Source organism: Pinus tabuliformis, chromosome 1_1 (genome assembly GCF_031772625.1).
Source record: "Pinus tabuliformis cultivar Carrire ecotype Pingquan chromosome 1_1, CPIR1, whole genome shotgun sequence".
Taxonomy (NCBI): domain Eukaryota; kingdom Viridiplantae; phylum Streptophyta; class Pinopsida; order Pinales; family Pinaceae; genus Pinus; species Pinus tabuliformis.
This window is the reverse complement of record NC_142297.1, coordinates 587,173,634-587,190,857: the sequence shown is the minus strand read 5'-3', so window position 1 is coordinate 587,190,857 and position 17,224 is coordinate 587,173,634. Positions and strand designations below refer to the sequence as shown.

At 40.0% G+C, this 17,224-nt stretch overlaps 1 long non-coding RNA gene across 1 annotated transcript in view; it reads left to right on the top strand.

The window, feature by feature from the left end:
- Positions 1-221: 221 nt before the first annotated feature.
- Positions 222-17,224, top strand: part of LOC149214617 (uncharacterized) — a 127,383-nt gene continuing 110,380 nt past the window's right edge. The window contains exons 1-2 of the long non-coding RNA XR_016250404.1: positions 222-490; positions 869-960. This is a non-coding gene — a long non-coding RNA (uncharacterized LOC149214617). The remainder of the gene's footprint in view (positions 491-868; positions 961-17,224) is intronic.

Here is a 17,224-nt window from a genome sequence, read left to right as displayed (position 1 = left end):
CTTAAATTTGATTAATCTTTACTTTAAAGATGAGATTATAATATTAATCCTTACTTAACAGATTTATTAATGATTACTGAAACGTATGGAATTAAATTTGAATTTTCTAACAGTGTAATCTGGCACATTTGTGACAAGTGGCGCTTTTGTTTTCCAGTTATAAAATGCAAGGGATGTTGCAGAGACACGCGCGGGAATAGAACCTCGGTCAGAACAGATGTTTAACTAGGCAAATCAGATACTCAGAATCACGGTTTCCCCATCACAACTTGCAGCTCCAGATGTATTTATAACCGCATTGTTGTTATAAATGGTACCCATCATGTATGTTATGTTGAAGTTTTCCACTTGTTTGGAATTGCAGTACGAGGATGATTTGGGGATGGCAGAGCTTAACACAATTAAGAGTATGCTAAGACGATTTGGGGTGGCAGAGCTTAACACAATTAAGAGTATGCTAAGACGATTTGGGGTGGCAGAGCTTAACACAGTTAAGAGTATTCAGAAGTTCAACTATTAGATTCTAGCAGAGAATGCTACCAGAGAAGCTCTCTCTTTCTCTACTCTGTCATTGTGATGTGTTTGTGGAGCGCGCTCTGTGATGTATTTGTGTTTGTTAATGTGATGTGTTTGTGTAGCGCAGTGTGTCAATGTGATGTGTTTGTGAATGTGATTGTGATGTTCATGTCTGTGAGTCTGAGAGAGAGAGCAGACTGTGGCAGAGGAGAATATGGAGTGACTGTTGATGGTTAAATGATGCCTCTTCACAGAGTGAGTGTGAAACACCAAAAGGAGTCATGTCTTCCATTATTTTTTAATTCATCCCCTTTTTGTAATATTTTTTGATGGTTTAAATTTTTATAAACAGGAAGGAACTGACAACTCTACCGCCCCGGGAGCTATCATCCAATGAATTTCAGGGCTGCAGCAGCAAGGACTTTCCATACGTTCGGCAGCAAGGTATATACATACTGATTTCCTTTTTGGTCTTCTACTATAAGGAAGTTAGATTGAATGAAAAACAAACTTCTTTGTATTTAGAGTTTTATAGGAAATTCGACTTCAATTTAGATATTTAAGACCTAAATTCTGAAATATTCTGTTTACTCTAATTTCAAAATCTTTTCAGTCCACTTCCATAACTACATTCCATCTAGAAATAGAGACCCAACTTGTACATAGAACAGATGACCAGATGACCTAGTTGTTTGTTTTCCAGCCACAGGATAGTGTTCAGATGACCCAACGGTTTGTTTTCCGGGCCTGGGTTAGTGGTTTGCCTGTGAGAAGTGCCCTATTGAATTTGTCCAGCAAAGTGAGTTTGGCGGTAAGACATCCAATCTCAATATCTCTGCTGCGGTAAAAGATCCAGACAGTGTAGCCCGGTCCGGTTCTGATAACACTGCTTTATTCCCATCATATATGTGGGAATTGTTGCCCATCATCTTCCCAAGAGACCCTGCACTCTTTTTCATTATTGCATTCTAGGTTTGTATCGTATTTTCCATGCCAATTCTTTAAAAATTCATTACATATATTGCATTCTAGGTTTGTATCGTATTTTCCATGCCAATTCCTTGAAAATTCATTACATATATTGCATTCTAGGTTTGTATCGTATTTTCCATGCCAATTCTTTGAGAATTCATTACATATATATTGCTTTCTAGGTTTGTATCGTATTTGCCATGCCAATTCTTTGAAAATTCATTACATATCTGTTCACAGTGATTAAACCTACTCTACAGTGTAGAGTCATGAACGCTAAGAAGCTTTTCACATTCTAGCTTGTTTTTAGCATCAACAGAATTTGGCATGATATCTATAAAGCCTTGAAACTCTTCATCCCTTTTTAGATCTGGAACATGTCCTTCCCATTCGTCCTTGGATACCTGTTCTCAACTTTCATCATAGTGCAGTTCTTCATCATCAAATTTTGGTGGCCCATCAAAGTACATTATATAAGATCTTCTAGAGCATAAATCCAGATCAAGGTGGAAATCAGGGTTGTTGTATTTTTTTGGTACCTTCTTTGTGTTTGTAATACAAGTGTGTCCCTCAACCGGGGAAGCAATGTTATCTCCATGTTGTAAATAAAATCCAATGAGGAAGACAACATTTGTTTGCCTTTTCAGTTATTGGTTTCGTGCATAGTAGTTTATATTTGCATTATTTTATTAAACAAAACGAGCAGCAAAACTGTCATCAAAATGATGCCCTTCCATCGCAAAAGCAATGGTATTCTTGTCATCATGAACAATAACAATTTTGTCTCTTTCACCTTTGTGATCATCATTGTCACAGGTAGGGCTCCCCTCAAAACTCACAACATATGATTTTGGATTCAACTGCATAAAGGTTTTTCATTCTTCAACTTATTTATCCATATTTTAGTCCCCTTCCTAAATAGTGCTTCATCAATGATACTGCCCTCTTCAAATTTTGGTCACAAATCCTATTTGGAAATACATCTTCACTCCTTAAAGGACTGGTATGAAAACTGTCAAATCTATCCCTTTGCTTTGAAATTTTACCTTCAACAGTATTTCCATTTTCCTTCTTAACAAACACTTGATCAAGATTATGATCCAACTTGACTTCTAGATCATTATCTTCAAGGGAAAGGTCAGGACTTCCCATTAATGCTTCGTTTTTATTATAACAAGATTTTTGAGGCAAATGAGGAGGTTGCTCTTGTTGCAGGTCTGTGGTACTTTCTTCTTCATCAATACCCTTCTTATCTTCAACAAGACCAAGAAGGCCATCCTCTTGTAGGGTTTCCAATAAGGACTGATAGGTGTCTTCTAAAAATTTACGATGTAGGTCTTAATCCACATGTACGATAATCGAGGGGAAAAGGCCTTCAAAGTTGAAACACATCATCCATACAAAAAGGGTTTTCCACTCATAGCATCCAACCTCCAAAGCTCCTTCAATGAATGGTGGCTTTTTTCAATGGTGACAATATGGAATCCAAGTCAGTGCTGAGTTCCGAAAATCCACATCCTTTGCAATCATGCCAATAGAACTGCAAATTTTCCCTTTCACAATGGATACGAGGGCTCCAAATGGTTGCTTATGCTTTTCAAATGATAATGTCACCCCACATGCAACAAGAAAACTCAGCAATGACAATATGTCCCTTGCAAATTAAGTGAACTATCTCAACAAGGGTCAGCTTTAGTCCTCAATATAGGTTAACTCCATGCTTTCCAACACCCCTATCTAGTGCAAGGCCAACTACAAGTCGATTTTAGCACCTTTAACACAAGTCAGGCCACCATCCATTCTTATTTAAATATGAGTTTTTGTAAGGTCAACTTAGTATTTGGATTAGACATCTAAGGTCAACGTAGAAGTGCTAGGTCCGGCCTTCCTGAGTTATCACTTTCTGATTGCAGTCCTATTTTATTGATGATACATAAACACACCCAGTCATATGGACAGATGTGTTTGGGTGTTCTTAGAGTTCTACCCGTAGTACTATCTTTTCGGTTCCACACCTTTCCTACAAAAGTTATTTCTCAGCTTATATGACTGCCCTTGAGAATTATTTCTCTCTTTAACAAAAATGCATAAAGAAGCCAAACCAACAAATCTTGGCAGTGTTTCACATGCAGGCTGAATATTAGTTTTGTGACTAGTTCCTCACATGGATTTTGTCACACACACAACATTTTACATGACATCGTCTAGGCTTTACAAAAGCATAATACTGACAGCCATGTCTCAACTGTAGGAGCAACCCCATCACATATCATCCCTCATACCTCATTAGCATCAATTCAACTCCAATAGAACAAACATGAAATTCATTATACATGTCAATGTAGGGCTAAGGATGCCATATGTAGTGACTGCAACTTGGATAAATCTCTAAACCTCCTTTACATCTCTTTATTCAGTTTGTAATCTGTAATTTATCATTGGTGACTCAGACCACAATGATTATTCACCTAATTGTATTCTATGTTTCTCCATCTCTGAGAGTTGGTCAAAGATGGCCATTCTCTTGATTCTAGGGTTACACTTTTAGTTGTCATTCCTTTCGCAATAGAGCCCATTAGATCCAAGTGTTGAACTGGGGAGCTCTGGTACCACTTGTAACATACCCCCTTGATATGTACCATGTAACATACCTGGGAGCTCTGATACCACTTGTAACATACATCCTTGAGGTGTAACATGCCTCCTTGAAATTTTTTTGTTTTTTCGTTCTAATTTTTTTGGTATATATATATATATATATATATTTTATTTTTATTTTCTTAGTGCATTAAATGGCTTAATTCCCTCTGTCGGTTAGGTGCCTTTCTATAGTTTGGGTGCTCATCTGGTATCACCATTCCTTGAGGGACTAGGTATGTTACCCATTTTAGGTCTGTGGAGACGAAGCTAATGGGTCAATTTCATGGTATTGATAGACCATGTTGATAAGGGAAGATTGTTTTGATATGAGAAGGTTCTAGTCATTATACCTGCATTTCGTTTTATAAGATCTCATCGAGACTGCCCCCATTTTGTGGTGATGGCTCTATTTTCTAAGAGCATAATCCTTTTTGTGGCAGCTTGGCTTTAGAAACTCAGTTAGGGCGGTAGTGGAGTTAGTTAGTTTGTAAGTTTCTAACATCCACATTGTGTCTTGACTAATGATCAACCCACTTCCTTTATCTAAAGAGAGTATGCTTCAGATTTTACTTTAAATAAATTACTGATATAAGCTCTGGATTGATGTAGACATCATTAGTCAACTGCCTTACCTCGTTCTTAGAAACTACATACACAATATTAGTGCACCAGATTTTGGATTTCACAAGATTTTTGTGGTCTTTACATTGTTGAATGTAATATCCAATTGTCTCCTTTGGGCTCCAATGCACCCTGTGCAAATTCCTCCCGTCATAATTAATTTGCTAGGCTAATTTTACCTTTAACTGTATCCAAAATCTAGAATCTCATGCACCCAAGGGATTGCAGACAACTCACACATATATCAGTTTCATTTCAAGATGTAGTTACAACCTTCATAATTGGACTAGGACTGTAACAAGGTCTGAAATTCATATAACCAAACAAGAGTCGTAGGCAGTCCATATGTACTTCAGATTCACTGATTACGATTGTGTAAATATAATGCATCCCACAGATAGGAAAATATAAACATTTAAATGTAATTGAGGGCATAGATAAGTAGAACTTAACTGGAGGCTAGGATTGGTGGTGCAATACATGTTAAATTATTTGATTTCTACCCAACTAAGCCTCTCGTATGTCCATTCTAGACATACAATGAACATAATACTACTATTAAGCTTAATGTGTTCAGATTAGCATTACAAGGACCCATGAGCATTAATCATAACTCGTAACGATCAATTCCTCATGTACACATTGTTTCACGGGAAGTGTTTCTTGATCCATTCCCCACGAAAATTAGCCATAATGATCAATTTCTCGCTCATTGCAACAAGGGAATTGTCTAGAATATAAAGGTATTGAATGTGACTCATCTCTCATGAGCATTGGTCATGATATCACTCAGAAATTCCCCTGGCTATGGAAGGAAATAACTAAGGTAACCTTAAACCTCCTTTAGGTTGAAGTTGGCCCTTCAACCCGGAGAGGGATCTCTCCGTAAAATTCAACTACCCTATGGTCACTGTAGTAGAAGGTTTTGTGCAATTGAGTTTAGGTGGCCAGATTTAGATCTATGGATAAATTGGTTGGATGATCTTCAAAACCACTGGGCATGGAGTCCAGCTGTTAAACAAATGAGATCATAGCTCCAATGAGCAGGTTGTACAAACCATGAAAGTTACAAGTCCTTTGATTGTTTGGGAGATTTGGAAGAAAGGAGGACTGAAAGAAAACAAAGTTTATAGATGACCAGAAGAACAAATATTAATGATTGATAATTTAAGAGAGGAGCATCAGTGAAATCCAATCTCATAAACTAACTTCTCATTAAATACCGTGAATACATTTAAGATTGCTCAAATATATTTGGACTACAGGTGTTTCTCAAATAAAAGCCAATATTCATAAACTGTTTATATGGTGCTTTACACAACAATTTTACAAAATAATAGTCCTCACATAATTAGAGAAACAAAGATATTTTAAATATCTTTCGAATTCATGTATGCAAAAGATAAACTTAAAAATATCCTGTATGTTCTAAAATAACTATAGGAAAATATGCTCACATTCAGGCGAAAGAAATATCTCTCAATTGCCTCCCATGAAGGTCCCAAAACTGTAGTTTTAGCTTTTCTGCTAACATAATAGGTCGCTCTGCAAAATCCATCAAAACTGCTTCTTCGTTGTTCTTTTTCAACTTTGGTAGAAAATCTTTAGCCTTCAAATCTGAAAATTTGTTTATTAATGCTAATCCTTTGCCTTTTAAATCTGGAGTGGCTGTAGTTGTTTGTTGAAATTTGGTACCGGAGGACAGGTGGTTCCCTAAGGTTTTGATCTTTGGCCTAGGGAAAAGTGTCCAAAAGAATTTAATTTTTCTCCTAAAGTGACTTTATAATTTTTATAAAGTTAAATCTAATTTAAAAGTGACTTTAAGTGATAAAGTTACTAAAGTCTAATTTTAAAGTGACTTTAATAAAGTCAATGTAAAATTAGAAAGGAAAAGTGACTTTGGAAATAAATGACTAAGTGGGTTTTTATTAAAGTGGGGTGAATTAAAAAATAAAAAGTGAGATTTAAATGAGCATTTAATCTCAGCCGTAGATCTCAATCTATTTCAGCCATTGGATTTAGGGATCACCCAAAAGTCACTTGGGGTTTAATCACTTGGGGTTAGATTAAAGGAAGAAAAGGAGGAAAAGGTCATTCATTCTTTCATGAGCAGATTGGGAGAAGGAGAGCAAGAGAGCAAGAGAGATTTCTGAGCAGGGAGGAGAAGGAGACAGCAGCTTGGCACACATTCTAAGGCAGCAGTTGAGCAGATTTGTACAGCTGATTCAGCACACAATGAAAGGCATATTTTGGCACGATTTTCGAGGAGTGGTTTGCACAAAAATCGAGGAGCAGTTTGCTGGTTTTTCTGCATGCAAAATGAGGGCTGTACAACACATTTAGTGTAGTCCGTACAACGCATTTAATGCTGGCCGTACAACATCATTTAATGCTGAAAGTGGGCACAAAAATCGAGGAGGCCGTACAACATTTATTGCTGTCCTGTTAGCTGTAATTTCCAATTTGCTGTGAGGCACGAAAAAGAGATAAGTTGTAAATTTGCTTGCTGATTTTTTTGCTGAATATTTCTCACTGTAAAAAGGCAATTTTCAGAAATAAAAAAGAGCGCTCAAACTGGTTTTCCCCAAGAGTTGTAGGGGGTTTTTCCAGGGTCACATTGACCAAAAATCACTGTGTTCAAATGTGTTAAATGACTGTTTGTACCTGTTGATTTTTTTATTTCTGCATTTTCCAGAATTTGTGTTTTCAGCAAAATGTATTTTTCCAGTTTGTTGAATGTATGGATATGGGAAAGGGTATTTAACTATATGGGAGAAATAAGGTGAAACTGAAAACTGGGGTGGGAAATGAGAAATTTCTACATGGTATCAGAGCTTGAGTGCTGAAGTGCAGTTTGGGACAGCAAGGAGGAAAATTACAGCTTGCTGATTTTTCACTCGGAAAATTCCAGCAAGCTGATTTTTCACAAACATCAGTTTTATCTTTACTACAACAGTGCTATTTTTTCAGTTTTAGGACAGCAGGATGTCATTGGGATTGAGGGTGGAGGATAGGTTGGATGGGCATACAAACTACAACGTTTGGAAGGAGAGAATGCAGAGTATCTTTGAGGAGGCAGAAGTCTGGGATATCATGGTGCATACCACACAGAAACCCTGTTGTTGTGCCTACTGATGCTACTCAGTTGGCTGAGTATAATAAAAAGAACAAGGGTAAGAGGCTGATTCTAGACGGAGTCAAAGACCATTGCATTCCTCATGTGAGAGGTAAGAGAAATGCCCATGAGATGTGGACAACATTGTCCAATCTCTACCAGAGTACCAATGAGAACCGGAAAATGGTCCTGAAGGAGAAGCTGAAGAACATTAAGATGGGTAATGATAGTGCAGCTGGATATCTCACAAAGATTACTAATGTGAGAGATGAGTTGGCAGCAGTTGGAGAGGACATTCCACCCACTGAGTTGGTGCGGATTGCAGTGAATGGCCTCCCTCGTTCATGGGTGAACTTTGCTGATGGGGTTTGTGCACGTGAGACCCTTCCCACATGGGAGAGGTTTTGGGATGATTGCATTCAGATAGAGATCATGAAAGGTTAGCTTGGGGTAGCCAAGCCAGTTGAACAGGATGAGGATGTAGCACTGTCAGCAGGAGACAAGAAAGGCAAAGGGAAGAAGCAAGCTTCCACAAGCAATGGTGGGGGCAAAGGTAAAGGTAAAGGTAAACAGGGTAACACATAGAAGGACTATTTCAAGGTGAAGTGTTAGAATTGTCAAAAGATGGGACACTATGTAGTTGTGTGTCCGGAGAAGAAGAAAAAGAAGGGAAAGAACCAGAGCGTGGCAGCTTCAGCAGAGGTTGAGGACTTTGCAGTTCGTTTTGACTGGGAGTTTGGGTTCACCGCGTATGAGTCCTCTAGTGCAAGATCCCCTGCCACACAGGTTCAAAGGGAGCATGCTTTTCCCTCGATTAGCTGAGCATCTTCAAGTATCTGGTATGTGGACAGTGGGGCTTCACGTCACATGACAAGAGTCCGGGAGTACTTCTCAGAGCTTTCAGAGAGTGGCACTGATATAGAGGTAGTACTCGGTGATAATAGAGTTGTTAGAGCAGTTGGTGTGGGGACTCTGACATTTCAGAGGGAGTCCAAACCTCCCTTGAAGGTGTCAGATGTTCTTTATGTGCTAGGGATGAGGAAGAACCTCATATCCGTCTCAGCTTTGGAGGACAGAGGATATGAGATACTGTTTAGGGGAGGACAAGTGTTGATGTATCCCAGGGGCACTCCAGCTGATTCAACTAGAGTGATAGGTGTACAACATGCAAAGGTGTACAAGTTTTCATTCTAGTCCCTTGTGGCATTGAGCAGTAGTACCGACAGCAGAGCTAGCAGTTCTGAGCTGTGTGAGATTTGGCACCGCAGGATGGGACATATGTATCATGGAGCCTTGAGGACCTTGCGGGAGATCACTACTGGTGTGCCAGATTTTAGTACGGATCACTTTGATACTTGCAGAGGATGTGCGATGGGCAAGTTTGCCAAATCCCCTTTTCCCAACAGTGACAACAGAGCGACTGGGATACTTGATTTGATTCATTCTGATGTGAGCGGTCGGATGTCTCATGTTTCCTTGAGTGGATATGAGTACTATGTTTTATTCATTGATGATCACTCCAAGAGGACCTGGATTTATTTCTTCAAGACCAAGAGTGAGGTCTTCAAGCGGTTTCAGGAGTTTAGAGCTCTTGTGGAGACACAGACAGGTCGGAAGATCAAGTCCCTGAGGTCGGACAATGGAGGAGAGTACACCCTTGGAGAGTTTGTTGACTATTGTGCGGAGGCAGGCATTAGGAGGGAGTTCACTGTTCCTTACAACCCCCTGCAGAACGGGGTTGCAGAGAGGAAGAACAGATGTATCGTCGGGGCTGCCAAAGCCATGTTACATGATCAGGGGTTGCCATTGTTCTTGTGGGCAGAGGCCTGCAACACAGCTGTTTACTTGCAGAATAGGAGTCCGCATCGTGCCTTGGGGCACATGACTCCAGAGGAGGCTTTCTCTGGGAAGAAGCCTGATATTGGTCACCTTCGTATCTTTGGATGCATTACATACTCCTACATACCCAAGGAGAAGAGGACCAAACTAGAGCCCACCGCAGAGAAGGGTATCTTTGTGGGCTACAGTGAGACCTCAAAGGCCTTTTGGATTTACATTCCTGCACAGAGGAGAGTTGTTGTTAGGCGGGATGTGAAGTTCGAGGAGGACAGGGCCTTTAGGAGGTCAAAGGAGTTAGAGTATCTGGATCGGCCAGACTCTCAGCAGCAGTTGAGTCAGTCGCAGGATCCAGTGGGCAGGGATCAGGAGGATCAGGAGGTACATCTATGAGGATGTCAGGTCCGTCAGTGAGCAGTGGCTCACCGAGCCAGAGGGGTGGTGCTCCGGGGAGCATGCAGAGCAGTTCACTAGGGAGTCCACTGATGGACAGTTCACACGGTACCTCAGCGTCTACAGGTTCAGGTGCAGGCAGGAGGACAACAGACAGACAGTCAAGAGTTCAGGCCCCTGATGATGATGATGAGGAGGAGTTTCGTTCTCTAGTGGGAGAAGTGCGCTCAGGGAAGAGGAAGCCCAAGTGGCTTCAGGACACCTTGAGAGATGCCACATCTGTTGCTGAGCTGAAGAGGCCGGTCAGAGAGAGTAGACCACCTGAGAGGTTTTGTAGCTATATGGCAATGGTTACTAGCATCCTTGACTCTGAGCCTTCTAGCTATGAGGAGGCAGTGAGCCAGCAGGTCTGGAGAGAGGCCATGCAGGAGGAGTATTCTTCTATCATGAAGAATGATGTTTGGGAGGTGGTGCCGAGGCCTGAGGGCAAATCTGTGGTTACTTCCAAATGGCTTTACAAGGTAAAGCATGTTGCAGATGGCAGCATTGAGAAATTCAAAGCGAGGTTTGTGGCTAGAGGGTTCTCCCAGGTAGAGGGAGTTGATTATGAGGAGACCTTCGCTCCCGTGGCTCGATATACTTCGATGCGCTCCATTATATCGATAGCAGCAGAGATGGGTTGGAAGATCCACCAGATGCATGTGAAGACTGCATTTCTCAATGGCTTCATACAGGAGGAGGTGTACATTGAGCATCCACAGGGCTTTGAGGTGCATGGGAAGGAGTCCCATGTGTGCAAACTGAAGAAGGCCCTTTATGGCCTGAAGCAAGCTCCCAGAGCTTGGTACTCTAGGATAGATACATACTTGTAGTGGATGGGTTTCACAAAGAATGAGGCAGATCCGAACCTTTACTATATTGTGATAGGTGAGGAGCCTCTCATTTTGGTGCTGTATGTGGATGACTTGATCATTACAGGTGCAGAGAGACTCATAGAGCACTGCAAGAGAGATCTTGTGGCGGAGTTTGAGATGAAGGACATCGGCTTGATGCATTACTTTTTGGGTTTGGAGGTGTGGTAGGAGGAGGGGAATTTCTTCCTGGGGCAGGGGAAGTATATTGTGGACATCTTTGGCAGATTCCACATGGAGGATTGTAGACCCATGTCGACACCGATGATTACCAACTGGAAGAAGCTTCATGCTTTGGATTCCGAGTTGGTGGGTCCCACATTGTACAGGCAGCTGATTGGTTCCTTGATGTATTTGGTCAACACTAGACCAGATATTTGTTTTGCAGTCAACACGATGAGTCAGTTTATGTGTGACCCTAGGAAGGTTCACTGGGTGGCTGCAAAACACATTTTGCGGTACTTGCAGGGGACAGTGGATTATGGTCTGGTCGGCAGGGGGATGGAGTGAGGTTGGCAGGTTATATTGATTCTGATTGGGCAGGTTGTGCTTCTGATAGGAAGAGCACTTCAGGATGCTGTTTTGGGTTGGGTTCAGCAGTAGTGTCATGGTTCAGCCGGAAGCAGCAGTCAGTAGCATTGAGTTCAGCGGAAGCAGAGTATATGGCAGCCAGTCTAGCTAGTTGTGAGGCCATCTGGCTTCGCAAGATGTTGTTTGGCTTATTTGGTCAGCCGTTGAGACCTTCAGTGATTTACTGTGATAATCAGAGTTGCATTAAATTCACGGAGAATCCAGTATTTCATGACAGGTCAAAGCATATCGGGATCAAATATCATTTCATCAGAGACTGTTCAGAAGGGCGCTGTGAAGCTTGAGTATATTCCCACTGATGAGCAGGTTGCAGATATTCTTACCAAAGCCTTGCCACGGGGCAAGCATGTCTACTTCAGAGACAAGATGGGTGTGGTGAGGAACACCTTCTTCGGTAAGAGGGAGTGTTGAAATTTGGTACCGGAGGACAGGTGGTTCCCTAAGGTTTTGATCTTTGGCCTAGGGAAAAGTGTCCAAAAGAATTTAATTTTTCTTCTAAAGTGACTTTATAATTTTTATAAAGTGAAATCTAATTTAAAAGTGACTTTAAGTGATAAAGTTACTAAAGTCTAATTTTAAAGTGACTTTAATAAAGTCAATGTAAAACTAGAAAGGAAAAGTGACTTTGGAAATAATTGAGTAAGTGGGTCTTTATTAAAGTGGGGTGAATTAAAAAATAAAAAGTGAGATTTAAATGAGCATATAATCTCAGCCTTAGATCTCAATCTATTTCAGCCATTGGATTTAGGGATCACCCAAAAGTCACTTGGATCACCCAAAGTCACTTGGGGTTAGATTAAAGGAGGAAAAGGTCATTCATTCTTTCATGAGCAGATTGAGAGAAGGAGAGCAAGAGAGTAAGAGAGATTTCTGAGCAGGGAGGAGAAGAAGACAGCAGCTTGGCACACATTCCAAGGTAGCAGTTGAGTAGATTTGTACAACTGATTCAACACACAGTGAAAGACAGATTTTGGCACGCTTTTCGAGGAGTGGTTTGCACAAAAATCGAGTAGTTTGCTGGTTTTTCTGCACGCAAAATGAGGGTCGTACAATGCATTTATTCTAGTTCGTACAACACATTTAATGCTGGCAGTACAACAACATTTAATGCTGAAAGTGGGCACGAAAATCGAGGAGGCCATACAACATTTATTGCTGTCCTGTTTGCTGTAATTTCCAATTTGCTGTGAGGCACAGAAAAAGAGATAAGTTGTAAATTTGCTTGCTGATTTTTTTGCTGAATATTTCTCACTGTAAAAAGACAATTTTCAGAAATAAAGAAGAGCTCTCAAACTGGTTTTCCCCAAGAGTTGTAGGGGGTTTTTCCAGGGTCACGTTGACCAAAAATCACTGTGTTCAAATGTGTTAAATGACTGTTTGTACCTGTTGATTTTTTTATTTTTGCATTTTCTAGCATTCTGTAAAATTTTCAAAATTTGTGTTTTCAGCAAAATTTATTTTTCCAGCTTGTTGAATGTATGGATATGGGAAAGGGCATTTAACTATATGGGAGAAATAAGGTGAAACTGAAAATCGGGGTGGGAAATGAGAAATTTCTACATTGTTTTCGTACAAGCTTGTTGACTGTCCATTCCAAACTGCCATTCCTCTTTTCCTACGATTCAATAGTTGCCGACTCATACGCCTTCAATTCTCTATATTGCCTTATCGGGAAAGTCTCTGCTTTATTGTTTCACCAATATTCCTCAGCCCTTTATTCTTTGCTCCTAGCAGCTGCCGACCCATTCATCTCTTAACACTTCCATGTTATACTATCAGAGCTTTTATGCCCTGTAATATAGTGGTTTAACACTATTGATGCTTTTCTCCGCAGTTTAACACTCGACTCTTTTTATATCCCAACTTTGCATATTGCACTTTTTAAATGTGGTCACATTCTTTGAGTCACTGATTATCGATATACGATATGCCTTGGACCTCGCCGATTGGCATAGTCCTCCGTTGTTGCGATTGCTGATGTGCAAGACCTGCCGACATGCTATTGCGATATCTCTCGGACCTCTGATCACCGATCACCAATGTGCCTCGGACTACCGATCGCCGATCGCTGATATGCTCCTTGTGTCCTTTCAAAGACTTCAAACCCTTAAACTTTAACAAGCCATTTTTTTTCTAGAAATCCATTTTTGGACTTCCACATATCATTCGAAAACTTGTTCAGGGCACTTTCCAATGGAGAGGGTCTGATGTAGGCTTTGAGTCCTTCTGATGCTTGGAAAATGACTGCAAACTTCTCTACTTATTTACTCAGATTTCCAAAAAATGTTGACAAACCTGATATCAAGAAATTTTCCCTGTTTATCAATTTGAAAAACTCACACTATAACAGTCAGCATTTTCCAAAGAAGATTTTAAAATGCGAAAAGTTTATTGTGATAACAGGTCATAATGACCAACTACTTATGTGCTCATGGCATGAGGTGAGAGGTGAAGAAGTGGCATTGTATATAGTGAAATAAAATCACATGGTATCAATTGTCACCTACGAGACTTATACCTAGTAACCAGGATTTCACAGGAGACCAACTACTTATGTGCTCATTGCATGAGGTGAAAGGTGAAGAAGTGGCATTTTATATCGTGAAATAAAATCACATGGTATCAATTGTCACCTATGAGACTTATACCTAGTAACCAGGATTTCACAGTAGGGTCACGCTACCCTTTCAAGGCTTCTTAGATCAAGTCACACTTAACCATGCAGTTTTTTTCCATAGTTAAGCATACTTGGTATTCTGTCCCAATCCCACTTGCAAAAATGGTAGCAAGTGTTGTGCATCAGGAACTATTCATTCAAAGCTCCCTCTTTATTTAAGTTAATATTTGTTTATTGCTCAACATTGATAGGTGGCAATAACAACAATATCCTTTAGGTATTGGCAAGTGTATTCAATTTGAAAGTGAAGTTGGAATTCCATCAATTAGTTCTACATTGAATGTTATTGTGTACATGCTAAGAGTGGTGGAAAGTTGGTCCAGATCTAAGATAGAAGGGTTGGTTCTTAAAGGTCTTACACAATCTATGTAACAACAATTCAACCCCCATATTACATCATACCCAACCAGCCTTAAACATTGTGTCTTGTCCAAGGTTAAAGTAACTATAATGCCCAAGTCATGCGATGTCAACATATGGTGTATTATACTATTAGTTTGCAACAGTATTCCGTGACAAACAACTGGCCCCAATTATTGTAGAGGGACAACATCTGTTAGAATTTTGGGCCCTCATACCTAGAACAAGGCCATCCAATTTGATAATGACAGGAATTGTGCAATGTCTTTCTTATCCTTGTAAGAAGGTTAGGTATAGTTACCATCCACCCCTACTCGGAACTAGCTTCTTTATTCATATGTAGACCCACAAATGTAGTTGCACAAGGGAGGCTTGGTAATGCAAGGAACCTCCAGAAACAAATTTTAAATTTATGTGAAGTTGCAGACATATCATATGAAAACATAGCTAATACATGGAAATACCAGGAACTGGACTATAATAGACCACAATTGTTACTAATTAGTATATATCAATTTGTGCATAAAGCAAGCAATGTCAATTTAGATGGCTCGGAAGCAATAAGTTATGTCTGAAGCAACTAGGGAAGCTTCACCTTGACATTGTGAGGTCTTTCAAAGTGCTAGACACTTGGAGATCCAGTCTTAAGGAGGCCTGTCTGTTGTTTGTTAAGGCATGTACGCCATCCAACATTTATAACATACCACATCCGGTTTGATCAGACATTTCTGATTAACAGGAGTGCCTATACAACAATGTAATCTTGTGTCCTGGAACAATTAGGTATATTAGGAACAACATAAGAGCACTTGGGGCAACCTAATTAATAAAAACACTCAGCAAGGTGTGATTTGGATTGGGCATTGGGATCAGGTTCATGATTTTCCTCCCAACCATTGACAAACTGTTAATAACGCAGTTGCCACCCCCTAGCATGTGAAACTTGTCCCCATGTCCAAACCTCAAGGGGTTTCAGAGGTCTAATTCGACCTCCCCCTTCTGGAAAAAGGTACTCTTGTTATGAAACCAGCTCACAAAAAGATAGAAAAGATAGATCAACGCCTTAAAATTCAGCCTCTTTGAAGGGGCAACCTCCTTTACATTACACAAATGAATGATTCTTTGATGATTCAAATGACAAAACCTCCTTTCTATATATAGGAGTCTAAGGAGTCACAATATAACCCAGCCGATCTAACAATAATAATATAAAGGCACAAAAATAATAATAGAGGGATTCTATGGGGCACAGTAATAACAATATGGGGACAGTAGGGGCACCACAATATTAATAAGGGATACAACTACAATAGTAATGGGGCAATCACTAGTATTATAGGGATCTAACATGCCCCTCTCCTTTAAAGAAGTGTTGTCCTCAACGATTGAGTAGTTCTGGATGCTTCAGTATAAAATTCTCATCCTCCCATGTGGAATCTTCAGCGGATAAGTTCTTCCACTTGATGAGATACTCCGAAATTGATTGATTTCGTAGCTGTTGAGTTCTTGTTTCTATGATTGCTTCCGATTCCAATATAAATTTTCCTTCCTCGTCAAGTTCTAGCAATGTTGTTTGAACTGGGAGCTTGTCGCCTATAACCTTCTTTAAACATGAAACATGGAAAACTGGGTGCACTCGAGAAGCTGCAGGAAGCTCCAATTTGTATGCCATAGTACCAATCTTTTGCAACACCTTGTACAGACCATAATACTTTGGTGATAATTTATTATCCTTCTTAGCTTGCTTGAGGGACATTTGTTTATATGGTTGTAGCCGTAGGAATACCCAATCACCTACATCAAAACTTCTTTCACTGTGATGTTGATCTGCCTGTTGTTTCATTCTATTCTGTGCCAACATGAGGTTATCCTTTAAGAGTTGAAAGACTTGTTGTTGATGCTCGATGTGATGTTCCACTGCTTGAACTTTAGAATTTTCTCTTAAATATGATGTGATGGATGGTGGCTGATATCCATAAAGTGCCATAAATGGGGTCATTTTTGTTGCTGTATGGAAGGAAGTGTTATACCACCATTCAGCCAGAGGCAACCATTTGACCCATTGTGTCTGTTTATCAGATACAAAGCAACGAAGATATCCTTCCAAACATTTGTTTACTATCTTAGTTTGCCCATCAGATTGAGGATGATAAGATGAGCTATGAGCTAATTGAGTATCGAGACAAGAAAATAGTTCTGTCCAAAAATTTCCAGTGAAAATGGGATCTTTGTCATTTACAATAATCTTTGGGTTTCCATGTAGCTTTTGAATTGTTTCCATAAATGCAGTAGAAACTGTACTGGATTTAAATGGATGTGATAATGCACAAAAGTGTGCATACTTGGTAAGTCTGTCAACTACCACCATGATGACACTCTTTCCCTCAGACTTGGGTAAACCTGTGATAAAATCCATTGAAACCTCCTCCCAACGTTGGCTTGGAATGGATAAAGGTTGTAATAGACCCGAGGTCTTAATTGTTTCAACTTTTTTTTGTTGGCAAACCAAACATTCCACCACAAACTTTTGAATATCCGATTTAAGGCCATCCCAAAAAAATTCCTTCTTAACCCTGTGGTAAGTTTTTAAAA